This window comes from Microtus pennsylvanicus, chromosome 6, assembly GCF_037038515.1.
Source record: "Microtus pennsylvanicus isolate mMicPen1 chromosome 6, mMicPen1.hap1, whole genome shotgun sequence".
Classification (NCBI taxonomy): Eukaryota; Metazoa; Chordata; class Mammalia; order Rodentia; family Cricetidae; genus Microtus; species Microtus pennsylvanicus.
In genome coordinates this window covers 32757958-32783973 of record NC_134584.1, presented here as the reverse complement: position 1 = coordinate 32783973, position 26016 = coordinate 32757958, and the positions used below count along the sequence as shown (strand labels likewise).

The window sequence follows — 26016 nt, the reverse complement described above, 5'->3', positions numbered from 1 at the left end:
TGCACCACCATCACCCAGCCTCCATTATAAGTTTTAAATGAAGGACTGGAGAGCGGTTGTATTTTCTTTTTCTTTTTTTTTCGAGAAGGGTGTCTCTGTAGCTTTGGAGCCTGTCCTAGAACTCTCTCTGTAGACCAGTCTGGCCTCAGTCTCACAGAGATCAGCCTGCCTCTGCCTCCCAAATGGTACCACCACCCTGCGGTCCACATTCTGTTCATGGAAGGGAGATCCGTAGGCAAACTGTGTCAAACGGCATCTGAGTCTTAGGTGTCCCCACAGTGGGATAGAAACAAATACAGTCATCCCACACACATTTCCATCTCCTCTATTCGTACCATTTCTCCTGAGAGTGACGGTCAATTGGGTACACAGGTTAAACAGTGACGGGTATAAATGTGGCTTTGCACATGACAAGGCATTTCATATTACCATGCAAGATGGCTCTCCGGCGATTTTATTTCCAGATGAAGCTTTGGAGGACGGCCTCCTGCGCAGCGTGAACACACGCCGCAGATAAAGACCTCCATGTGAAAATCAATCTCCAGCTACTGGAGAACAGAGACTGCTGCCTCTTCTGATTTCCCTTGCAGAATTAAGGACTGTTGTAGCAGGCAAAGGCTCTGCCACTGGGCTACATCCACAGTCGCCAAAATGACATTATGTCCATTGAATTCAGGTAGAATATGGGAAGCAGCTATCATAAAATTATTAGCAGTTAAATTATTGATAAATTTATCTATGTGGATCTATCAACTGCACCTGCTGATACAAGGTAGGAAATAAGTGAAACCAGGCATCATTCTTCAAGGAAATAGAATGGATCTATATGGCAAAGGAGAAATATATAGGGCAGAAAAGGAAACTGAATGTAGTTTATAAATCTGTAGTCAAAACTTCTTCCTCTTACGTCATAACTGCCTCCCCTGCATACCCCACGCCTGTTCTGAGATCCAGGACTCCCACTACAAGCCCCTTTGAGGGTCTGCAAGTCACTCCTTAAGCAGTGTGGTAGTGTGGGTATAATTGGCACTAGGAGGTGTGGCTTTGTTGGAGTAGGTGTGGCCTTGTTGGAGGAAGCCTGTCCCTGTAGGGGTGGGCTTTGAGGTTTCCTATGCTCAGGATACCACACAGTGTCACACAGACCGCTTCCTGTGGCCTCCAAGATGTAGGACTCTCAGCTACTTCTCCAGCACCATGTCTGCCTGCGGGCCATCACGTCCTACCATGATGATAATGAACTAAGCCTGTAAGCGAGCCACACCCATGAAATGTTTTCATTAATGAGAGTTGGTTGTGGTGTCTCTTCACAGCAATAGACACCCTAAGACAGACAGTTGAATGCCCCCACTGGGCTCCCTCATGCCAATCCCAGTCCCTGCCATTCTTACTGACTACTCACGGGGTCTGCAGAAGACTGCCATCCGTGAGAAAGCTGAAGTGAGGATCACACCAGAACCTGAGCATAGTCGCTGCATCTGCAGAAGCCTCCACTTGCTGTCCCAGAAGGCAGCCATGAACTGGCTGACCTATACTAGTTTTGGGGGCATAAGCAATAAAACCCAGTGTGCACCCAAAGTGAGGATCAGATTATGCCTATGTGTATTAGACACGTCTGTGATCAAAAGTCAGAGGAGCATGGAAAGGGTCCTGTGCAATGAGCAAGGGCTTACGCAATCCGAGCCTGTCAAACTGAAGGGTAAAAACTTCCCACTTTTACAACTGAACTTAGGTTTCAGTGCTCTGACAGGGGCAGACAGATGTCTCTCCCAACAAAGCTCCCTTTATCAACAACACCCTTGCATTCAGGGACAAAGAAGAGGGCACAAACAAGGCCTGAGTCAGTCCCACAATGTCTCAAGAACAGTTCCTGCATCCCCCTTGCAACTTACCCAAGAACGTCCAAAGATAAAACCTCAGCCAATTAAAAGTCTACTAATGTAACTGCTGCTTGCTTAACCAATTTTGCTTGAGATGACCTAACCACTCCTGAAATTCCTCTAGTTGTGCTTAAAAGAGGCCTACAGGCTCCTCTCGGGGTCGTCACCCTGAGAAGGCCCTGCATATGATGGTAAATAAACACTCTTTTTTTTGCAAACTATTTGAGTCTGGGGTCTTCCATCTTGGACACTTACATATACACACTAAGCCCCCAGCCTCTTTCTCTTCCTCTCTTGGTTTTTTCAAGTCAGGGTTTCTCTGTGTAGCCCTGGCTGTCCTGGAACTCCCTCTGTAGCCCAGGGTGGCTTCAAACACACAGAGATCTGCCTGACTCTGTCTTCTGAGTGCTGGGATTACGGGTGTGTACCACCACCTCCCCTGGCTGACTCCTTCTCTTGAACCACACAGAAGGAAGCTGCAGACACACACTGGAGCCTGTGAGCACCTGGCCTCATGTGTTCCTGTCTGTTTTATCAACTTATCTCTGATCTGCAAGTTTTTGCTTTGAATAAAGTTTCCTGGTCACTCTGCAACCTGTTCAGGCTATTAAATTTACTCTTAAATTTGGGGGCCAGGACCCCAAAATACCAAACCTAGATTCCAACCACTGAAAACAAAGCCACACTGCAGCCAGTATGTGCTGGGCCTCTAATTCCAGCTTTTAGGAAGTGGAGGCAGGAGAATCAGGAGCTTCAGGTGATCCTCAGCCATATCAAGACTAGCCTGAGCTAAGTGAGGTTTTGTTTAAACAAAAACAAAACAAATAAAACAAATAAACAGCAGAAAATCTCTACCCTCCAACGTGGCTCTTGAGGAGAGACAGAAATCACATAGCCTCTATGAGAGGCAGGTGTGGTGTTGCAGGCCTTTAATCCCTGTACCCAGGATGTAGGCTGATCTGTGAGTTTGAGTCCAGCCTGTTCTAAGAGTGAATTCCAGTCCTGCCGGAGCAACATACTGAAATGCTGTTTCCAAAAAGAAGGGAAGGAGAAGGGAAAATAAGAAAGTGTGCCGAGGCCGCTTCCACCAGGACTGCTCTGCTCACAGAGGCCCGGCAGAGTTCGGCTCCTGCAGCCTTCGGTGTGAGCGTGAGATCCCTGTGAAGCTGCAGAGCCCAGGAGGACAGGACTTTGTCGGCGACTTCATCCCTTACTCCTGTGTTCCTAGGAGTAAGCACCTGACAGAAACAAGGGCAAAGATGTCGTCTGCTCTGTGGTCTCACTCGGGCAGAGGCAGGCGGATCTCTGTGAGGTTGAGGTCAGACTGTTCTACAGAATGAGTTCCAGCCAAGGCTACACACATGCAGACCCCATCTCAAAATACCACAGGACAGGGGAGAGGAAGAAGAAGAGGAAGAGGCTACAGGAAAGCCAGGGAAGGACAGGGCATGAGAATACACACATTCACAATGACCTACTTCCTCTGGCTCGGTCCCTGCGGATAATATCATCGCATTATGAATCTATCCAGGGATTAACTAATTCATTACATCTGAAATCTAATTATCTAAGGGAATGCCACCATCGGCTGCTCAGTGTTTTGGCTTCACTAATCATCTAATTGTTTCTTAATTGAGCCACGCTGAGGTCTTAAATTAACTTTTACGACGGCAATTCTGCTCAAGGGACAGTCCTAGAGAACTTCTCTCACAAAGTCCTAAGGGACTATGATGTGTGGACAGCTGTGGGTGATCAGGGGAGAAAGGGGGTGTCCGGGAGGCCCCCTAAGGCCATTGTACACAGATGAAGGCAGCAGACGAAATTCACATGTGAAGACTTAGAAACGTGGCAAGTGGAAGAAAAGTCTGAATTGAACCAGCTGTATGCCCTGATCCTTTGTGACACCTTTTCTGTGAACCAGGAATATTGGCAGGAGTGGTGGCGCGTGTCTTTAATCCCAGCATTTAGGCGGCAGAGGCAGGAGGATGTCTGTGAGTTCAAGGCCAGCTCAGTGTGAGTAGTGAGTAGAGCTACATAATAAAATCCTGTTTCTTGAACACATATACACATACATGTATACATATGTGCATACATACATATATACACGCATACATACATACATACACGTACTAGGGAGATTGCTCAGCAGTTAGGAGCACTGACTGTCGTGGTGTCAACATCCAGCACCCATATCACATCATCTATAAGTCCTCACAATCCTCTATAATTCCTGTTCCAGGCATCTAAAGTCCACTTCTGACTGCCTCAGGCACCAGACGCGCAGGTGATACAGACTTATGATGGGTACAAATGCGTAGACACGTATAAAAATATAAAATAATAAGAACAACATGCAAAAATGAATCACATAAGATTGGTTGGATATGAAGGACATCCGAGAGCTGTTGTAGTCCATCTTTTAAAGCAAACAGCCATAGGCACAAGGGGGGAACCTGTAGGTTGTTTTCCAACTGATTGGATTGGCTTATTCAAAGGGTTACTAGCAGTGATTGGTCCATTCCAGGGCAGGAGAATAGTTACGTGATCGGGTAGATAAGGGAGAGCATCTGTGGGCCATCCTGACCTTGTTCTAGTGACTAAATCAATTTGAAGATTATTCACGAGGTCACAGGAGGATGAGCAGTCCAGCATGTGTGTGTGTGGGGGGAGCGACTGTCCCATTTCCAAGAAAGAGTGAAAGGTTTTAGAAAAATATCTTCGGGTTGAGGGGGCTTACAAATGCATTTAGAGTCTTTCAAACGGTCAGATTTGCATTGCACTTCTTAGTTCACCTACCCAAAAAGGCAGACCTTAGGGCAGACTCCACGTCCAACAAAAATGAACTCAATAGTATTTTCGAAGACTTTTTGTCTCACAAAATGAGCTTCCCAGATGACTGCAGCTGATGTCGGGCTGGCATCCCAAGGAGCCAGCACAAATGCCTTTGTCTTTTCACTACTTGAAAGGAGAAGGCTGCCTTCAGCCCTTACTGAGATTGGTACTTGGTTCACGTTGCAACTTTGAGCAAGTGTCTCCCTGGTCACATTTTTATCTTAAATCAGATCAAAATGCTTTTTAGCATTTGTGAAGATTATTACCATTCTTTAACCTTTCAATGTGAATATTTTCTGTTAGTAGATTTCTTAACATTAAATTACATTTGCAATAGAAAAAAAAAAAACATTTTCAGGCTGGAAAGAAGGTTCAGCGGTTGAGAGCACTGGCTGCTCTTCCAGCAGATCCGGGTTCAATTCCCAGCACCCAAATGGCAGCTCACAACTGTGTGCAACTCTTATTCCAGGAGATCTGACACTTTCACACCAATGCACATAAAATAAACTTAAATAAATTTATTTTAAAAAGCATGATTTTAAATTTTTTTAATTTTATTTATTTATTTATTTATTTTTGTTTTTTGAGACAGGGTTTCTCTGTGGCTTTGGAGCCTGTCCTGGAACTAGTTATGTAGACCAGGCTGGTCTTGAACTCACAGAGATCCGCCTGCCCCTATGATTTTCAATTTTTAAAAAAGGCATACTCCCCAGGCAGGCCTGGATGGCCCATTGTGGGTTCCCCTACTCTAGTCTTTGATCTCTCACTCACAAAGATTGTTGGTTCCTGGGAAATGTAGGCAAAACAGATAATGGTTTACCCTAGAACATTGCCTTTTAAGCAAATTCTGGCTTAGAGGGAAACATGCTTTAGATAGGAAGGAGTAATCTTATCTGAAGTCCTGAAGTGTTTCATTGTTGCCAATAGTTTCTCCTCTTCCTGGGTTATTTGTTTATTTGTCTGTTTGTTTTGAAATGATCTCTATGAAACCCTGGCTGTCCTGGAACTGCTAAGTAGAACAGGCTGGCCTCTAACTCAGAGATCCCACAGTGTTTGTGTCCTGAGCACTGGGAGGAAAAGCACAGGATGCCACGCTGGCTGCATTTTTTTTTTTTTTGGTTTTTCGAGACAGGGTTTCTCTGTGGCTTTGGAGACTGTCCTGGAACTAGCTCTGTAGACCAGGCTGGTCTCGAACTCACAGAGATCCGCCTGCCTCTGCCTCCCAAGTGCTGGGATTAAAGGCGTGCGCCACCACCGCCCGGCTCGCTGGCTGCATTTTAAAAATATTTGGATATATATGCTCAGATGTGATGTTGTAATTTTTAAAAATTCTATTGGATTTTGATTTTTTTTTTTTAGTTTTTTGAGACAGGGTTTCTCTGTAGCTTTGGAGCCTGTCCTGGCACTAGCTCTTGTAGACCAGGCTGGCCTAGAACTCACAGAGATCCACCTGCCTCTGCCTCCCAAGTGCTGGGATTAAAGGAGTGCGCCACCACTGCCCGGCTTGAAATTTTTATTATTCACTTATATTTAAGTGTTTTATTTATTTAGGTTTTTGGGATATTTTTTGGTTTTTGTTTGTTTGTTTGTTTTCCCAAGACAGGGTTTCTCTGTTTCGTCTTGTCTCTCCTGGAAGGCAATCTGTGCAGATATCCATCTGCATCGCTAGAATTAAAGGTGTGTGCCACCACTGCCGGGCAACTTTTTATTTATTTTATTTTATTTTTGGTTTTTCGAGGCAGGGTTTCTCTGCAGCTTTGGAGCCTGTCCTGGAACTAGCTCTTGTAGACCAGGCTGTTCTCGAACTCACAGAGATCCGCCTGCCTCTGCCTCCTGAGTGCTGGGATTAAAGGCGTGCGCCGCTGCTGCCCGGAGTAACTTTTTATTTCTTATGTGTGTGTGTCACTCATGATATGTGAGTGCGTGCAGGCATGCTAGACCCGCAGCTCGCTGTGGAGGTCCGGGGACAGCACCAAGTCAGTACTCACTCCACCATGGGGGTCATAGGGTAAAGGTCAGGTCATATTTATTTATTTATCCATCCATCCCATCCATCCATCCGTTTATTGCTCTCTGTGAATTTTCTTTTTTCTTTTCTTTTTTTTTCTTTTTTCTTTTTTTTTTTTTTTTTTGTTTTTCGAGACAGGGTTTCTCTGTGGCTTTGGAGCCTGTCCTGGAACTAGCTCTGTAGACCAGGCTGGTCTCGATCTCTGTGGGTTTTCTTGAGAATCTGCATTGTAGCTCTTTACTAACTGTTCTTACTAGGGCAGATGCCAAGATGCAAAGCTAGTGTCGTCTCCCAGGGCGACCGATCCAGCAGAGGTTGCGTGCTGTTTCCACTAGGTGGCAGTCAAGGCTCAAGCTGGAGGGCCCAGGTACCAAAAAGCTTCTCAAAGCAGGTTTCCCTAGCAACCTTTGGGACTTTCTCCTGGGAAATCTAAGGCATTTAGACTTGGGTTTGTCCCTCTGAGTACAAACCCCAAACGCACAGAACTTTTTCGTATTTGCAATAAGAAAGGCGAGAATCGCAAACAGGTTCTTTTTTGACTGGAAAATGAAATGGAGGTTTTATTCTTGAAACTTTGGCACAATCTTATCGGAAGACTTACCAGAAACAGAAGTTTCTGGGTATGAGGAATTGAAGTAGAGACACAAATACTACTCAGAGAAATACTTTATTCTTTTTTGTTTGTTTGTTTGTTTTGTGTTTGTGGTTTTTCGAGAAAGGGCTTCTCCCTGCAACAGACCTTGCTGTCCTGGAATTTCCTTTGTAGATGAGGCTGCCTCAAGGTCACAAAATCTGCCAGCCTTTGGCTCCTGCTGGGATTAAAGGCGTGTGCTACTACCGCCTGGTCGAGAATTTGTCTTCACGGTGAGATGATAACGATTAAACAAAGTCCTCAAAAACAAGAGGGAGGTTTTGGAGCTGGTTCAAACCTGTTCCTGGCTGTTTCCTCTACAACACTTTGCCAGAAACGAAATCAACCAGCAGGGACCATAACCGCGGTTTGAAGGGACTTCAGCTTACTTCCCTGCAAGTACAGCCACTTGACAGTGAAAGTTTCTGCCTAGTAGGTAATAGGCCCCTCCCATTTGACTCTGTGTTCTTAAGACTTTCCTAACAGAAGTTTTAATTTGGAAAACCTGGTGCTGAGTGGGAAGCCCTTTGTCTGCTCTCGAGCTAGGAGAGGGAAGTGAAGCTGTGCTTGGGGGATGTGGGAGCAGTCTATGATCATCAGGGTCTCCTGATCTCTACCTTAGGTTTGTTTAAAAAACAGTTAAAAAAGTCTTTATTAAATAAGATATCATCAGGCTACTTTCATGCAAGGGTATAATGTACTTCAATATCTTGAAGAACACATAATCTTGACTTTAATTGCAAACAAAGTATGTAGAATGGATATCCCCAGTTAAATATCACTCCCCAAATCCAGACTCCATGCCGTGGGAGATCTAGGAAATCACTCCTGTGAACTAGACATTTGTTCCTGTGTGTTCCACAGATACCTATTTAAGCTGGGACACCTGTGTGCAGTTCCTCTCAAGATACGTTTGATGTTCACTTATGGGTCAATGCGGTGAAGACAGGGATTCCAGTTCTATTCCTCTTGGGACCTCTTTGTCCTCACAACCCTGCTGGGATCTCACAAGGACAGTGCAGCAGGTCCAGTCTTAGCATGACCATGGCTCAGTGACCAGGCTGGAAGAGTACAGATCATAACTGCCCTGGATCCATCCAATCTGTCCTGGTCATGAGGGTGGCTGTCCTTCTGACCTGCAAAAACTCAAGCAATATCTAAGCCAAACACCTTCTTCAACTCCAACGCTAACACAAAATTCACACAGGTCAGACATTCACGGTGACAACACAAAGAAAAACAACTCACTTTGTAGAACAGGCTGGCCTCGAACTCACAGAGATTCAGCTGTCTTTGCTTGCACCCAACAAGAAGAGAGACTTCCCTGACCAGGAATCATACCCAGGCCTTGGTGGTGAGAGTGCAGAATCCAAGCCACTAGACCACTAGTGAACATCTTAAATTTCTACTGAATTAATATTGCAACATTTAGAAACCAGCCAAGGCTGTTATAGAGAGCACTGAACTGTGATTTTCAAACCAATCCCCATTAGACTTTGCTATCAGATTATTATTTTTGTCATCTTTCTCCTAGAAACAGAAGTTCTGCAAGGATGTCCTGTATTTTTAATTGTTGAAGAGTTGGAGAACTCTACTCCTGGGTGAGTTCTATACAAAAAAAAATATTATGGAAGGCTGTCATTTCTCAGTGAATTCAAGATAGATGAGTCTTCACACCTCTGTTGAAAGGCCCAGGTGATGTGAATTAAAGAATGTGTTGAAAATTCAAATTTAAAAATCTTCCTCAAAAATGAAACTCAAAGAGCACACTTGAAGATCTCAGCAATGCTATGTCAATATCCTCTCCACATCTATGTGGTCACTCTCAGTAGCCTGGCAGCCTGGCACATGGCGTAATTCACAGGTTAGGTGCTGCTGGAAAAATCACTTAAAAGTTCTGGTAGCCAGTCGGTGGTGGCGCACGCCTTTAATCCCAGCACTGGCGAGGCAGAGGTAGGTGGATCTCTGTGAGTTCAAGGACAGCCTGATTTACAGAACCAGTTCCAGGAGAGGTAGGGCTACACAGAGATACCAAAACCAAACCAAAACAGTAACAACAAAAACGAAAAGATCCTGAGAATACTGAAAGAGCATAATTGCCATCCATAGTCCAATACAGTCTAAAATATCTTAGAGTCACAGCAGATGCTGATCACGCTTGAGCACGAGTGTCCACTCCGAAGCACGGGGTAGAGAATTCAAGCTGATCCTGGATGACCATGGTGCCCTGCAGAGGAAGAGCTACTAACCTCACAGGCATTTTCTTGCACAGGTGAAATCCAGGAGAAATATCCTAACTGACCATCCCAATTTATGAGCACTGTTTTACATAACTGTTTCCTTTATATCCGCAACTGCAGGGTGGTCTTTCCTTCCTTCCTTTTTTCCTTCCCTCCCTTCATCTCATTAAATAGATCCATCTGTCCTAGAACTCACTGTGTAAATCAGGGTGGCCTGGACCTCCCAGGGATGCACCTGTTAGATGTAAGGCCCTGTATGACCATGCCTAGCTTAGATTCATTGACTACTGAGAGGCTAGACTTCCTGGAAGACCAACAGCTGATGTAAGGATTATAAAATATCAACCTTTTCCAACACGGAAAGTGCATAAAGACCACCCGCTCAAGGCCAGGTAGCAGGGTTTTCTGTGTCTGGGCCAGAACCGCCATGACCTTCCTCTCCAGTCCGCCCTGCTTCTGTAAATGAGTTCAGTCCTGCAGCAGAAATTTGGGGTCTGAAAATTGCTAAAATAGAAAGTCTCTCCTGGTCAGAAGTGGTGCTACATGCCTCTGATCCCCACACTAGGGAGACAAGGCCAAGTAAACCTGAGTCCAGGGCCAGCCTAGCCTCTGTGTAGAGGATTCTAGAGCATCAAGCAACACAGAACCCCCGTCTCAAAGCAAAACAGAACCAAAAAAGCATCCTTGGGATAGTACATGCACATGAAGGAGGCAGAAGATCTGGCTTCTCCTGGGACAAAGGCTGTGGTTGTGTTTGGAGGGCTGGGCACTTAGAGTGGCGTTAGTGATCTTGCCTGGCATGCACATAATTCTACAAGGACAATAATCATAACATGTATTTAGATAGGGAATCCGGGCTGGAGCAAGAAGGGCAATGTGGAAGTTGCAGGCGGCTCCTAGATTAGTTTGAAGGGAAGAGGGGTTTGGGGTAGCTCAGTAGTTGTCCTTGCTGTTTCAGCAGAAAAGATTCCCAGTGTTCTCAAGGATACTCTGTGTGCTGTTGTCTTGTGTCCCAGCACATGTGAACATGAAGATGCCTATTGAAGACCCTGGAGGAAATCCCTTATAAACAACTGAAGTGTGCCCTGTGCCCATCATGGGAAAACAGTAGTGTGTTCTCATCTGTGTCCACTCCACCCTTCATCTTTTCCCTAGGGCCATCCCTAAAACAACACAAATTTCCAGGAGTTTAATACGTTTATTAAGAAAACGCATGCACCGGGCGGTGGTGTTGCACGCTTTAATTCCAGCACCCAGGAGGCAGAGACAGGTGGATCAAGGCCAGCCAGCCTGGTGTACAAGAGCTAGTTCCAGGACAGGCTCTAAAGCTACAGAGAAACCCGGTCTTAAAAAACCAAACCAAAAAGAAAAAAGAAAACTGAAAAAAAAAAATATAGACGTGTGCAAAGACAACTTTGCCTTCGCCTGTGAGTAGCTTCAGGGGTGTTGCTTTAATAGCTGGAGTTCAGAGAGGATCAGCTAATTGCAAGTCTTAGCAGGCATCAGGTCTCCTGAGATTGCGACAGTTTTTGTGCTTTCTGCCAAAAGCCCTTTGAAGCCATAGCCAGCAGCTTAGGCACCTGGGGCTGTCAGAAGCAGGATCACCCTCAGGGTAAGCAGGATCACCCTCAGGGTAGTCTCCACCATCACAGGTCACAAGTTCCAGTCCTTGCTCTGAGACGCTGTGCAAGCCTGGGGAGGCTTGGTCTGGCTCCTCCGCGTGGCTGTCTTTGTCGTCCACCTCTTCTGGGGGCATCTGGGGTTCCTTCTGACTCTCACTCTGAAGGATCTCTGCACTCCACTTCCTGGCACAGTGCAGTCTGGGGTGGTATCTCAGGCAGTCCCAGCTGTCAAGCCTAGAGGGAAGGGAAAGCAGTTCCCCCCCAACAGAGCAGCCCTCTTCAAAGCAGTGGCTTGGCTCTGGACAGAAACACAGTGGCCAGGACTTGGAATACTGTGAACTCGGGTCTGGCAATGCGTGTGGACTTTGCCGTCTGTGCTGTGAAGAATCTGACATAGCTTCCACGAAATCGGGGCAGACCTGCTTCACCTGCAGGTAACATGTAACAGCACAGGCGCTCCTTGAGCATCTGATTCAGAAATCAATTAGTTACGTTTTTTATAGTTTAACTTCTAGGCCCCTCCCAACCATAACACTGCAGGGTACTGGGGTCTAAATTTAGAATCCCACAGTTATTCGCATTCAACAAGCTGTGAAGTCCAGATCTGAAGATCCTGGTGTTGCATGCCTTTAATCCCAGCTCTGGAGAAGCAGAGCCAGGGGCAGCTGGTTCTCCCAGTTCAAGACCAGCCTGGTCTACAGAGCTAGTTTTAGGACAGCCAGGGCTACACAGTGAAACCTTGTTTTGAAAAGTTGGGCAGTGGTGGTACACACCTTTAATCCCAGCACTCAGGAGGCAGAGACATGTGGATCTCTGTGAGTTCCAGGCCAACCTATTCTATAGAATGAGTTCCAAGAAAGGCTCTAAAATCACCAAGAAAACTGTACACCCCCCCAAAAAAAGAAAGAGCGCACAAAAAGAAGGAAAAAAGAAAACAACAAACAAACACAAAATAAAAACTAAACAAAAAAGTGAAGATTCTCAAAGTAAACTCCTATCATCCCCGATATGATTAGCTATATGTAAATATATATGGAATTTATTAGAGTGACTTACAGGTTTGTGGTCCAGGTAATCCAGCAATGGCTGGCTATTAGCTGTAAATCCAAGAATCCAGAAGTTTCTCAGTCCACTAGGCTGGCTGTCTCAGCAGGTCTTCAGTAATCCCTGGACTCCTGAAGAAGTAGGCTCTGAGGTCAGTGAGGTAACGCAATAGACTTGCTAGCAAGGTGAGAGGAAGTATACAAAGCAAAAAGGCTTCCTTTTTCCAAGGTTTTTTATAGGCTTCCAGCAAAGGTGTGGCCCAGACTAAAGGTGTGTCTTCCTGCCTGGACATCCATATTGTCCTTTTAGACTTCAGATCTGGATTGTGTGTTAAAAATGTGTGTGTTACCCCAGCTCAAAAAAGTTGCTGCAGGTGCTGGAGAGATGGCTCAGAGGTTAAGAGCACTGCCTGCTCTTTCAAAGGTCCTGAGTTCAATTCCCAGCAACCACATGGTGGCTCACAACCATCTGTAATGAGATCTGGTGCCCTCTTCTGGCCTTCAGGCATACATGCAGGCAGAGTACTCAGAATACTGTATACATAATAAATAAATAAATCTTTAAAAAAAAAGTTGCTGCATTAAAGATGCATCTTTATAGCTCAACGATCTGAATTAGAAATGAAATGCATCTTCCTACTTGAAGCAAAACGACCGCATAGGCTTGCTCTCCAGTTCTGGATTTTAGTTAATTCCAGGTATGTGCATCAAGTTGACAACAAAGACTAGCCATCACAGAGACAGGCTTTCTCTGTGTAGCCCTGGCTGTCCCAGACCTCACTTTGTAGACCAGGCTGGTAATCAAAGATCGGTTTGCCTCTGCCTCCTCATTACTGGGATTAAAAGTGCCTGTCTCCAGGCCCCTCTTGGAAATCATGTTAATAGTCTTTTCATCTGCTTGAGTCTTAAGCAATCCGAATTCTGTTCTCTGAGCAGAGAAAAGATTTTCAGGCTAAGGACCAAGTGAAGAGATTAAATTTTAGTACAAGGCAAAGAGGGAAGTTTTAGAGGAAGGCAAGGGGATGGGAAGATGATATACTAATACTATGATCTCTAAAATAAAAGAAATCGTTATAGAGAGAGAAAATGGGATACCTTAAGTCCTCTTGACAAATTTTACCTTTTGGTCTTTTGGGTCCCCAGCCTCTCTGACATCTCAAAGAGGTAGCGATAAAAAAGTTCTCAGCTGGCTCTTACTAAGTGCACCCAATTCATGCTGTCCTGTGTTTAGGATAATTATTTCCACGTGTTGTTTGCAGCCATAAAAAGAAAGGAATTAAAGTAACAAAACTTGTAGCCACTTGGAATTGGATATCCTGGAGGTTTTCCTTGAAGAAGTCAGATTCTCCCCCTAGCAGCAGTCTGTAGTTCTCATCTAAAGATGAAGTCTGGGGGTTGGGGAACAGGGTTTCTCTGTGTAGCTCTGGCTGTCCTGGAACTGACTCTGTGACCAGGCTGGCCTTGAACCCAGAGATCCCCCTGCCTCTGCCTCCTGAGTGCTGGGATTAAAGGCATGCGCCACCACCACTCAGCTAGCTTTATTCCTTTAAAACATTATTTTAAATTGTATTTTACATGTATGAGTATTAATGTGCCTGCATATATGCTGTGGGTGCTGGGAACCTAACCTGGGTCTTCTACAAGAGCAGTAACTCTTAACCATCTGCATCATCGCTCCAGCCCCCACGATAGGTTTCTCTTATTTACGTATTTTGCTTGAGTGCCTGTCTGTGCATCTCATGTGTGCCTGGTGCAGGAGGAGGTCATAAAGCGTGTTGGAATTCCTGGTACTGGAGTTATGGGCCTTGTGTGATATGTGGGTTCTAGGAATAGATTATGGTCCTCTGCAAGAACAAGTGCTTTTGGTCACTGAGCCACCAACACAACTGCTGTGCTTGACTTAGGCCAGGGTCAGGAGGTCAGGCAGAGAGTGAGGACAGACTGGGTCTCTGGCTTGCAGTGCACTGGCCAGGGACCTGTTTGCCAGGTCTGTGCCTGGTTTCTCTCCTAAATGCTTCCCCTGGCTGCCTGTTGTAGGACTTTTCCTTAAGTCTGAAGGTGTAGAACCTGACTACTGGTCCTTTTAATGAACAACACACAACGACCTCTTCGGTGTAAAATACAACACCAGGAAACACCCACGACAAAGTAACCTGACGATTTCTTAGACCCAAACTCAAGGTTTGATCCCGTCTTGAAATATTCTTTTTTTGTTGTTGTTGTTTGGTTGGTTGGTTGGTTTTTCGAGACGGGGTTTCTCTGTAGCTTTGGAGCCTGTCCTGGAACTAGCTCTTGTAGACCAGGCTGGTCTCGAACTCAGAGATCCCCCTGCCTCTGCCTCCGGAGTGCTGGGATTAAAGGTGTGCGCCACCACTGCCGGCGCCTTGAAATATTCTGCAGTTGTGCAATTACTAAACTCGCGCACCTATCCCTGCTGATAGAGGGGCGGAGCTGGAGTTGAGGTCAAATGGGGAGGGAGTCCAAGGGCTAAGCCAAAATGCTTTGGTCACAAGTACCCAGTTGGGCCGGGCGGTGGTGGCGCACGCCTTTAATCCCAGCACTTGGGAGGCAGAGGCAGGCGGATCTCTGTGAGTTCGAGACCAGCCTGGTCTACAAGAGCTAGTTCCAGGACAGGCTCCAAAACCACAGAGAAACCCTGTCTCGAAAAACCAAAAAAACAAAAAACAAAAAAACAAAAAACAAGTACTCAGTTGGCCTCCCAGCTGCAGGCCAGCTGCAGGAGGGATGCTTATTTACCGCAGGGGGCGCTGAGGAGTCAGTATTCAGTAGCGATTGCTGACGCTCAGCTCCTTATCTTTTTGTTTGTTTGTTTGTTCCTTTGTTTTTTAGAGACAGGGCTTCTCTGTAGCTTTGAAATCTGACCGAAGTACTAGCTCTTCTAGACCAGGTTGGCCTTGAACTCACAGAGCTCCTGCCACTGCCTCGCGAGTGCTGGGATTAAAGGCGTGCGCCACCACCACCCGGCTTCAGCTCCTTGAGTTTTCCCAGTACTGTATTCAGTGACCCACGAGTGTCCGTGATCCGTCTGCCGAGCCATCTTTCAATGGGCTGCAAGCAGGCCAGGGCTGCAATCCGACCACGGTTTCAAACCGCGTCCTTTATTTTCTGTCTCATTCCTTTCGTTTTGCGTTGGAATCTGGCGCTGCTTGGTAGGCTTCCGAGGGAACACGAATCACGATTCCGACGCTGGAAGAAACGAGTGGCGCCCTGGAGCAAGTGTATACTTGGTACAGTCAGGACTCCTCGGTTTCGGTTCATTTTCATGTTCCCTACGTTCGGCTCGTCGTCGTTTCTAAACAATGAAAATTCTTCCGATTTTTTCCCGTTAGCCCATTCTGTGTGGATGCCATCAACAAACGCTCATTTTCAGCTGAGCAAGTGTCCCAAGACATCCGACCGCGGCCGCATGGAAGACGATTAATTTGGTGTTTGCACCACGGAATCTCCATCGAGGCTGCCTTCTTTTCGTTGCATTTCGGGCAAAGCACCTTCCGGGATTAGAGTGTGGTGCCTTCTCGGATGGCCTTTGCTCTCTTGTCTTCCTTTCTCGGGTTCTCAGCGCGGTTTCGTACCGCGGGCAAGACCACGCTGGCGTAACCGCGTCTCATCCTCACCCCCTTGGTATTTTGTTGGGCCTTGAGAACTTGCCCCAGACCGTAGTTAGTCCTCTGGTCCTCTGGTCTCAGGTCACAGCGGGAGTCGGCGCCAATGAAGAAGTCCCAGTCAAAAGCTTCTGACCCCATTGGGCAGCTCTACTTCAGAGCTGCAGTTGGGACACTTCTTAATTTCTGGGGTCTCTGTGGCGCCTGCAAGCAGCCTTTCCATTATTTAAGGTGCCCGCGCCAGCACTAACGGTTTTTCCAGCCCACCTTCAGTGGTCTGCCAGTGTCAGCGATTTGCCTGCCCAGCCGCCTTCTGGTAGGCTGTCAGGAGTCTCAGGCTGCAATCAGATAGCGAGTTCAAATCACGTACACCATTTTCTTCCTTGGTCCTTTCCTTTTGTGGGAGGAATCCGGGTCGGCCAGGGAGGCTGAGGCAGAATTAGACACGAACCGGAGTAAAACGCTTTAAAAAGCCTTTGGCGTATCTGTGCGAGTGTGCAAAGTAAGGACGCCCCAGTGTAGTGTCGTTTTTTGCGTCTTCTATGATCAGGTCATCGTCGCCCCTAAATGCTGAAAATGAGTCTGATTTCTTTCGTTAGCAGATTCCGCGCCAACTGCAGTTGGCCAATGCGCGTTTTCAGCCGGACTAGTGTCCCAAGATCTCTGACCTGGACCGTCTGGAAGACGTCAAATTCCGTGTTTACACGGATTATCCGTCGTGACTGCGTTTCTTTTGTTGAGAAGACATTTTGTGGACAGGATGTTCCATGTCGCCAGTGCAGTGTCGTCCTGGCTGGTCTCGCTGGCCGCCCATTTCTCCGGTCATCGTCCCTCTTATGGCTTCATGTGCACTGGTCTGGCTGTCAAGAAGGAGGCTTATGCCTGCCTGATAGCAGCGCACTCGCACCCTCCCGGTGTTAGCCCAACCTTGCATTCTTGGGAAAGTTCCTGGTTAGTCCGCCCTCCTGCTTGTGGGCACAGAGGGAGCCAGGTCGATGAAGTCCCAGGCAGAAGCATAAAAGCTTCCAGAAGCAGATCAGCTATGGAGCTGCCTCCGGTCTTTACTGGAGGGGTCGCTGCTGCTTCCATGACTTAGCCTCCAAGCGATTTCCGACAAAGCCCGCGCTTTTGGTTTACCCAACCCACCTGTCCGCAGTTCATTCCTCCGAGCCAAGTTATGATCAGCTGTCAGCAGCCCTGGGCTGGAATTCGACGGTGATTTCAAACCGCATACGTGATTTTGTTCCACGGTGGTTTCATTTTATCGCCGGAATCAGGCTCTGACACGCAGGCTTCGCAAATTCATCTGATTTCTTTCATTTACGGATTTTATCCGAAGTTCTGTCTGGCAAAAGAATGTTTTGAAACGGACAAGTTTACCAATTCATCCAACCTCGGCCCCTCCTGAAAGACTACAAATACCTAGGGCCAGAGGAGCCTGCAGAAGGCCCTGCTGTCTTCCCGGTGCAAGTGCTGCTCGAGCGACAGAGCCGAATTTCTGGTCCCTGCAGGTGAAGCAGGCCTGGGATTTCCCCCTTGTGGTGCCAGATGCCTAACTCCTCTGCTCCCCGTCTTCTCAGAAGACCTTGGTCCACGGCCTCTTCCTTTCTATCCAATCCTAGGAGTGATCCTCTCTGACAGAGGTGAGCCAGCAAGCCCAACTCCCTGAGCGCCTTCCACAGGAGCCAGGAGAAATCCGCGACTCTTGGGAACACGGGATGACCCTGCAGAAGAAAGGGTCACAGTGGAGATGAAGCACCGGACCTGTTCCAGAGCGCCCCACCAGGGCGGCGAGAAACTATGGGACCCCGATAGCTGAGAAACTGACAGGAGCACCTGGGAATGCCAGCGGCCTACCGACCGCGAGTGGGAAAGAAGACTGCCAGTTTTGTTAGGCCTCCTAGAGCGCATTCATTGCCCAATACACTGTACGCTCCACGTCTGCTACACACCGGTATTTGGCTGCAGGCGCTTCTCAGCGTTGTAGAGAGACCTTTGTGCTAGAGAATAGGCTTCTAAACTTCCGCAGCGGGTATTTTCAGTACAGCCCACGGCTTCCAAAAGAAACACACACAGAGATGTATGTACCTTCGATGGTTCCTGTCAATCTTTTTAAAATAAATTAATTATTTTTCCAGCCCTCCATGTCAATTCTTTTTGTTTTTTTCGAGACAGGGTTTCTCTGTAGCTTTTGGAGCCTGTTCTGGAACTAGCTCTTGTAGACCAGGCTGGCCTCAAACTCACAGAGATCCGCCTGCCTCTGCCTCCTGACTGCTGGGATTAAAGGTGTGTGCCACCACGGCCAGGCTGTCTGACAGTTTTTAAAGGCACTGATTATAGTCCGGTTCATCGCTTTCTAGGATTCTTGGAAAGGTTGGGATAGGGGCAGTTCCCATTAAAACGCTCGGTCGCTTTTGTTCCAAACTAGTGCCAATGCCCTGCTGTGTATTGGCAAAGAGGGAAGGACTGGCATAGCCTGGCCTGCTGGGCACCAGAGGCCTCCAGGTCAGGATGCAGCCTGGAGTGTGATTGCTGAGTTACAAGAGGACCTGATTATAAATGACAAAGCACAAGTATTTTGCTTCCTGGATTGCTGTTGGTCCCAGTGTTAAATTTCTGTATATGCCACTAATGATAGCTTCAGTCTGGAAACCACATTACTCTGAACTCGAGATCAAAGGCTCCAGGCTCCCTGGTGCACAGTGGCCAGACATTTCTGGCCAGAGAGTGGGGGGACTCTGCAGGAGAGTGACTTCTCAGTGTGGAGATATCCGTGTGCTAATGGCCGCCGGTGCCTCTTGGGTTGTGCCTGAGAGTCTTCTCAGTTTCATTTTATTTTTTATTTTTAGCGTAATGGGTTCACTTCCCCTTTTCAGAAGTAAAAATTGTCAGTAGCCAGGGGAAATCTTGGCCCCAGCACCACAAGGAGGCCTGATAGCATGGCTGTTTCTCAACCTCTGTGTTTTCAGCAGGGCAGACCAACAGCCTGCGGAAGAAATCTACAGAATTCAGGTCCCCCCGGGTGGTCCACTGTCGGGCAGTAACCCCCAGGAACCCCACCCTCAGTATCTATATTTTGTAGGAGCTTCTGCATCTTCTAAGTCTTAGTCATCCTGGAGTTTCCCTTTTTGCTGCTCTTTGAGTCATTTTTTCCGGTTTAACAATTTGTGGGGACCCATAGATGTGAGTCTTGTTCCACCTTAACTAGAGTTCAGAGTGTTTGAGCTTATTTTTACTTATTTTACTTACTTTCAAAGTTGTTAACAGCAGGTGTGTCTACAAACAAGATATCCTTACCTAGGGTGTGGTTACTTGGTGTTTTGGACATTAAGACAGCCCATAGAGATGGATGTGGTCCACCCTGTAGTCAGGGAATTCAAACCTGTTCCTGGTCCTTCATTTTTACACAGGAGGTTTGACATAGGGACTGGCTTTCTACAGGATACTCGGACTAGAGTGTATTTGCTGAATATCCTGCCCAAACCATCAGAATGTTTAACTCAGGAAACAGTGACCTGAAGAAGCAAGAATTGTTCTGGCTCTCCTTTGTGTTGTGTTAAAGCAGTCTTTTGACATCTCCCCCCCTCCCATTTTTTGTACTGGGATATATAAGCCTACAGAAAACTAACACAGGTGGATTCAGGATTCAGTATTCACTGAATTGCCTTCTTGGTACTATCTTATGTCTCTGTTTTTCTTCTGTATCTCTGTCTATTCTGCCTAACTCTTAGAATCTACACAACCCTACTATGGAACATACAAACCGGTTGTAGCTGGACCCCGACAGATGTTACCCCAAGTGTGGTTTACGACAACAATGTTACAACTCAAACTGTTTCCTCTGATTGTACATACTACCAAGGCATATATGTCCAACTATGTTCATAACAGCATAATTTGTAATAGCCTGGAAACAACCTAGATGACCCTCAAATGAAGAATGGATAAAGAAAATGTGGCACATTTACACATTAGAGTACTACTCAGTGGTTTAAAAAAAATGAGGGGCTGGAGAGATGGCTCGGAGGTTAAGAGCATTGCCTGCTCTTCCAAAGGTCCTGAGTTCAATTCCCAGCAACCACATGGTGGCTGTCAACCACCTGTAATGAGGTCTGGTGCCCTCTTCTGGCCTGCAGGCACACACACTGACAGAATATTGTATACATAATAAATAAATAAATAAATATTTTTTTAAAAAAAGAATAAAATACATTAAAAAAATAAATCAGCTGGGCGGTGGTGGCGCACGCCTTTAATCCCAGCACTCGGGAGGCAGAGGCAGGCGGATCTCTGTGAGTTCGAGGCCAGCATGGTCTACAAGAGCTAGTTCCAGGACAGGAACCAAAAGCTACAGAGAAACCCTGTCTCGAAAAATCAAAAAAAAAAATCAGTAGTGTTCTCTTATTCAGCAAGGTTGGGGAGAGGAACAAGCCTTTAATCCCAACATTCCAAAGAGAAGGAAGGTAGATCTCAATGAGTTTCAGGCTAGTAGAAAGATTCTCTCTCAAATAACTAAGCAAAAACCACATGTCCTCTGGAAGAGCAGTCAGGGCTCTTAACCACTGACCATCTCTCCAACCCCATCTGTCAGTCTTTTAACAATCCACAGAAGTGAATCATAAGGAAGTTACACGTTTGAAACTTTTATTTAGATCTTAGGGAGGATTGGGATGGGTTGCACTGTTGGAGGGGGTGTCACTGCAGGAGGGCTTTGGGGTTTCAAAAATCCCGCACAAGTCCAGTTTATGTCTCTGTCTCTCTCTGTCTCTGTCTCTCTGTCTCTGTCTCTCTCTCTGTGTCAGACCAGATCTAACCTCTCAGCTAGATCTGCCTGCTTGCCCTCCCCTCCCCATCTTTATGGTCATGCACTCTCTGAAACTGTAAAGAAGCTTCCAAGTAAATGTTTTCTTTTATACGTTATCTAGGCAATGGCATCTTTTCACAGTAATAGAAAACTAAGACACATCCTAAAGCTTTCTGTTGAGCATACTGATGATATCCAGATGTCACTGTGAGTCTGCAAATACAGGACAACCTCTGTAAAGGTGACTTTGCTGAAACAAAATAAAACCACCTGAAATTTTCAGCAGGGGTCACTGTTGCGTCGGCAATCACACAGCTTTATTTATTAAAAACAAGCTTTATTTAGTAAAACACAAATATCACTAGAAGATAACATACTGATATTGGGAGTGGACCCGAGGTCCTCTGACAGAGCAACCAGGACTCTTGACTGTTGAACCATCTCTCTCCAAGCCTCATAAATTCTTAAACCAGTCAAAGAACTTGGCCAGAGTTTTACCTGTCCTTCCTTCCCTACAAAGTTATAAATTAAACTTTTTATTGACATGCATTTATTAACATGTTTTATTCAATTAATAAAACATGGTTATACCCACAATAGCCTTTGAATCCTGTTTGATTCTATTATACCATTAAAATGTAGGCAGTTTTGCTTCTTTTCTTATTTAGAATAAGGTTTCATTATTATGTAGACCAGCGGGTAGCCAGATACTCACAGATATGTATAAAGGTCGCCTTTTGTCCTCACAGCTTTCTCCCTGTCCTGATAGCTGTTCCCAAAATACCACTCAGAAGCTTATTTTAATTATGAATGCTTGATCTATAGCTCAGATGCAGTCAGGACACCGTGGTTCCTTTTCGTTTTTGGGTTCCTCTAGTCTCAGCTCGCTGTCGTTCATAAACGCTGAAAATTCGTGGGATTTCTTTCCTTAGCAGACTCAGTGCCTACTGCCATTGGCAAAGGCACGTTTTGGCCAGGGAAGTGTCCAAGACATCTGACACCGCCCCTGGAAGATGATAATATTGGTGTTTGCCCGACCAAATCCCCACTGCAGCAGCATTTTTTGTGTTGCCCTGACTAAAAAGCACTGTCCACGACTCCAGCACTGAGCTGTCTACTATGGCCCCTTTCTCTTTTTTCCTGGTCATGGCACTGCTGAGGTCCTGGGTGCTCTCTTGCCTTGGGAAAGACAGGCAACCAGGCCGACCTGACTGCTTCTCACTTGCCCCTGGGTAAATGAAGAAGTCCCAACCAGAAGTCAAAAATAAATAAATAAATAGATAGATAGATAGATAGATGATAGATAGATAGATAGATAAAAATAACCCTTCCTATACAGTCTACAGCTCAGCTTCTCAGCTTGCCGGTTACAGACCAGACACTTCTTCACCTCTGAGATCCCTGAGGCGCCAGCACTCAGCCTAGTGGAGATTCTCCGTGCACAACACCAGGGCTAGCAATTTTGCCTGCCAATTATCCACACTCCAGGCTTGTACGGGTTTCGTCAGCCCAGCCAACTTCTGAAAGGCTGTCAGCAGGCCCGAGCTTCAATCCGACTGCAATTTCTTTTTTTTTTAAATATTTATTTATTATGTATACATTATTCTGTCTGTGTGTATGTCTGCAGGCCAGAAGAAAGCACCAGATCTCATTACAGATGGTTGTGAGCCACCATGTGGTTGCTGGGAGTTGAACTCAGAACCTTTGGAAGAGCAGGCAACGCTCCCAACCACTGAGCCATCTCTCCAGCCCCCGACTGCAATTTCTCACCGCATCCGTGATTTTCTGCTTTGGTCCTTTGGCTTGGGCCTGAATCAGGCTCTACAAAGTGGCTCTTCCGCGGGATTCCACCCGAACCACGAACCACGGTCCCGAGGACTTGAGCAAAACGCTGCTGACGCCCGGGTTTGAGTGTGCACCAGATGCGATTAGGACGCTGCGATTTCGTTTCGTTTTCGAGTTCTCTACACTTGGCTTTTATATCAACGCTGAAAATTCACCCGATTTCTTTCGGTAGCAGATTCAGTACCGACTGCCGTCGGCAAAGATACGTTTTGGTCGGGCAAGTGTCCCAAGACATCACACCTGAGCCTAATTGAAATGGACAAATTTGTTGTTTTTTCCCACAACCTAATCTCCATCGCGCCAGCGCAATGGTTTTCAGGGACATCACGGGTCAGGACTCAAGAGTGACCTTCTCTCCGACGGACTGCCATCTCTCTCCTTTCACCGGTCGCGGCGAGGCTAAGGTTCCTACGAGTGCCCCTCCAGCGGGCAAGACGCCAGTCCACGCCTGCCTGGCCGTTTCTCACGCTCACTGGAGCCAATGAAGAAGACACGGGCCGGAAGCAGAAACGCTTCTGACGCCAAACGCAGCTCCGCCTGCCAGACGCAGTACAGTAGCTTCTACACCGCCAGCCGCCAAGGTCGCTGTGGCGCGGGCACTCAAGATTCCAGGTGCACGGGGCCAGCGCTAGTGGTTTCCCTGCTCCTGCTCCGCTGTCCGGGAGTGCCACGATTTTTTTTTTGTTTTTTTTCGAGACAGGGTTTCTCTGTGGTTTTGGAGCCTGTCCTGGAACTAGCTCTTGTAGACCAGGCTGGTCTCGAACTCACAGAGATCCGCCTGCCTCTGCCTCCCAAGTGCTGCGATTAAAGGTGTGCGCCAGCACAGCCCGGAAGGTCCCACGATTCGTCCACCGAGTCGACTTCCGATCGGAGGTCAGCAAGCTCGAGTTGCAGTCCAATCGCGATTTCGAACAGCGTCCGTTATTTTCTCCTAACCTTCTTTCGTTTTTTAGACTGAATCAGGCTATGCCAGGCAGACTGCCGCGGGATTCCACCCGAACCACGAACCATGGTCACGACTACCTGAGCAAAACGCTGCAAGAACTGTCTGAGGCCCCAGGGCGAGTCCACACCAGATGAGGTCTCAGGACGCCCCGGTCTGCTTTCGTTTTTTGCATCCTCTACACTTGCCTAGCCACCGTTTATATAAACGATAATTCACCCGATTTCTTTCGGTAGCAGATTCAGTACCGACTGCCATAGGCAAAGATACGTTTTGACCGATCAAGTGTCCTAAGACGTCTGACCCGAACCCAATGGAAAAGGACAAATTTGGTGTGTCCTTCCCCCTCCCCCGTGCAACCTAATCTCCATCGCGCTGGCGCTCCTTTCACTGCACCACGGGTTTTCAGGGATGTCACGGGTCAGTACGCGAGAATGGCCTTCTCTCCGACGGCCGGCCATCTCTCTCTTTCACCAGTCAAGGCGCAGCTAAGGTCCCTAACTAGTGCCCCTACTGTGGTCAAGACGCCGGACCACGCCTGCCTGAGGGCTTCTGGATCGCAGGGCAGCCAGTGAAGAAGTCGCTGGAAACAGCTCTGCCTCCGAGCTGCAGTCCGGACTCGTCTTTACCGCCGGCGGCGCTGTGGCGCTGGTGCACAGAGCCAACTCTAAGGGTTTCCGGGCTCCTGCTCCGCTGTTCGCGAGTGCCAAGATTCATCCACTGAATCGACTTCCGATTGGATGTCAGCAAGCTGGAGCTGCAGTCCGACCGCGATTTCAAACCGCGTCCCTGATTTTCCCCATAGCTTCTTTCGTTTTTCAGACTGAATGAGGCTCATGGCCGAACCATGAACCACGGTCAGACTACGTGAAAAAACGCTGCAAGAACCGTCGGAGGGGGCACAGGAGACCACTTCCTACGTATAACCCCAGCAGCACAGACATTAAGGGCCTCGTTGAATAAATGGGACCTCCTGAGACTGAGAAGCTTCTGTAAAGCAAAGGACACTGTCACTAAACAAAAGGCAACCCACTGACTGGGAGAAGATCTTCACCAACCCCGCAACTGACAAAGGTCTGATCTCCAAAATATATAAAGATCTCAAGAAAGTAGACCGTAAAAGGCTAATCAACCCAATTATAAAATGGGGCACTGAGCTAAACAGAGAATTCTCAACAGAAGAAGTTCAAATGGCCAAAAGACACTTAAGGTCAAGCTCAACTTCCTTAGCGATCAGGGAAATGCAAATCAAGACAACTTTAAGATACCATCTTACACCTGTCAGAATGGCTAAAATAAAAAACACCAATGATAGCCTTTGCTGGAGAGGTGTGGAGAAAGGGGTACCCTCATCCATTGCTGGTGGGAATGCAATCTTGTGCAACCACTCTGGAAAGTAGTGTGGCGGTTTCTTAGGAAATTCGGGATCAACCTACCCCTGGACCCAGCAATACCACTCTTGGGAATATACCCAAGAGAGGCCTTATCATACAACAAAACTATATGCTCTACTATGTTCATAGCAGCATTGTTTGTAATAGCCAGAACCTGGAAACAACCTAGATGCCCTTCAATGGAAGATTGGATGAAGAAAGTATGGAATGTATACATATTAGAGTACTACTCAGCAGTAAAAAACAAGGACTACATGAATTTTGCATACAAATGGATGGAAATAGAAAACACTATCCTGAGTGAGGTAAGCCAGACCCAAAAAGAGGAGCATGGGATGTACTCACTCATATTTGGTTTCTAGCCATAAACAAAGGACATTGAGCCTATAATTAGTGATCCTAGAGAAGCTAAATAAGGAGAACCCAAAGAAAAACATATAGGCATCCTCCTGAATATTAACCTTCATCAGGCGATGAAAGGAGACAGAGACAGAGACCCACTTTAGGGCACCGGACAGAAATCTCAAGGTCCAAATCAGGAGCAGAAGTAGAGAGAGTACGGGCATGGAACTCAGGACCGCGAGGGGTGCACCCACACACTGAGACAATGGGGATGTTCTATCGGGAACTCACCAAGGCCAGATGGCCTGGGTCTGAAAAAAACCTCGGATAAAACCGGACTTGCTGAACATAGCGGACAACGAGGACTACTGAGAACTTAAGAACAATGGCAGTGGGTTTTTGATCCTACTGCACGTACTGGCTTTGTGGGAGCCTAGGCAGTTTGGATGCTCACCTTACTAGACCTGGATGGAGGTGGGTGGTCCTTGGACTTTCCACTGGGCAGGGAACCCTGATAGCTCTTTGGGCTGACAAGGGAGGGAACTTGATTGGGGGAGGGGGAGGGAAATGAGAGGAGGTGGCGGGGAAGAGACAGAAATCTTAAATAAAAAATAAAAAAAAAACACTAGAAAAAAAAAAAGAACCATCGGAGGCCCCAGGGGGAATGCACACTAGATGTGGTCTCAGGATGCCATGGTTGGTTTCATTTTCGCATCCTCTACACTCGGCTAGCCAACATTTATTTTATTTTTTTAGATTTATTTATTATGTATACAACATTCCTTCCATGTATGCTTGCATGCCAGAGGAGG

General features: G+C 46.8%; 1 protein-coding gene across 1 annotated transcript in view; it reads left to right on the top strand.

Annotated features, from left to right (window-relative positions):
- The window catches only part of Tmem267 (transmembrane protein 267), a 234166-nt gene extending 208848 nt beyond the window's left edge, over positions 1-25318 (top strand). The window contains exon 3 of the transcript XR_012910880.1: positions 25111-25318. The gene's annotated coding sequence lies outside the window, so the exon portion shown is untranslated. The remainder of the gene's footprint in view (positions 1-25110) is intronic.
- The last annotated feature ends 698 nt before the right edge of the window (positions 25319-26016 follow it).